Here is a 1,040-nt window from a genome sequence, read left to right as displayed (position 1 = left end):
GGCAGGAGAACAGCTCGATCTCCCGTTGGGATCAATCAGCTGCTCGCCACTCGAGGGCAGCATTTCAGTAAAATAAAAAAGACATGGGAACAAAAAGGAAGAACACCAAACTGCCGGACTGTGTTAGCTCACCACGAGGATTTTGTTTGCAGGCTGATCTCTAAGCTTTCTGTAGCTATTTAAACAGGGAGGCAATATGAGCAGAGAACTGAAGTGCAAGCAGTGAAGGAATACGTGGTCAATACCAGATAAATCTGAGCAGAGACTGTACAAGCACGTTAGTTTACAGATGGCTTAGCTACCTAAAGGAAAAGCAGAGGCACCCACACCCGAGTCTCCCATGCTCCTCCAACGGAAACATTTCATCCAAGAAAGGGAAAAAGTTTTCACTCAGAGCAGCCAACTCTCTTTTGACCAGACCTAAGAAAGTTCTTGCACAATAGTGATTTAAAAGCTAAGGAGCAGCACCCAGTAACAGTCAGGATACAAAACAATGACCCACTTGGACCATCATCACCTTTTCACTTCAAACAATTCCATGGCACTTCTAGGGCCAGAAGTCTGTAAAAAACAGGCATGAATGCTGCTGGTTTAGTGCTCCACTTACACCAGCTAAAAATAGTCAGAGGCCAAAAACATACTCCAGTTTTGGACACTGAATGACAACATGGGCTACGAGGCCAATTAGGTCAAATTAAAATATACCAACAGAAAGAAAAACACTGGTAAACTTTGGCTGGAAGGCAAAGAGAGCTCTTGGAATAGAAACTTGCTACACAGCTTCATATGCACTCATGTAATTGTTCTGCCTTCTTATTCCAGAGCAGCTTTCCTTCATACAAGGACAGGCTGCTCTCAGAGGAGTGTCACAAGGGCCACCACCTTCAGGCCTGGGGTGCTGTCATCAGAGGAATCCTCTACACTCAATAAATACAGGTGGTTTCATAAGTGACACAGCACATCAATGAAACTGCCATTAATATCCACATTACATCCAGATTTACTGTGTTTGTTGTTTTTTAATCAAAAGAGGCTAAAGT

This window comes from Geospiza fortis, unplaced genomic scaffold (genome assembly GCF_000277835.1).
Source record: "Geospiza fortis unplaced genomic scaffold, GeoFor_1.0 scaffold171, whole genome shotgun sequence".
Classification (NCBI taxonomy): Eukaryota; Metazoa; Chordata; class Aves; order Passeriformes; family Thraupidae; genus Geospiza; species Geospiza fortis.
This window is presented reverse-complemented; position numbering follows the sequence as displayed.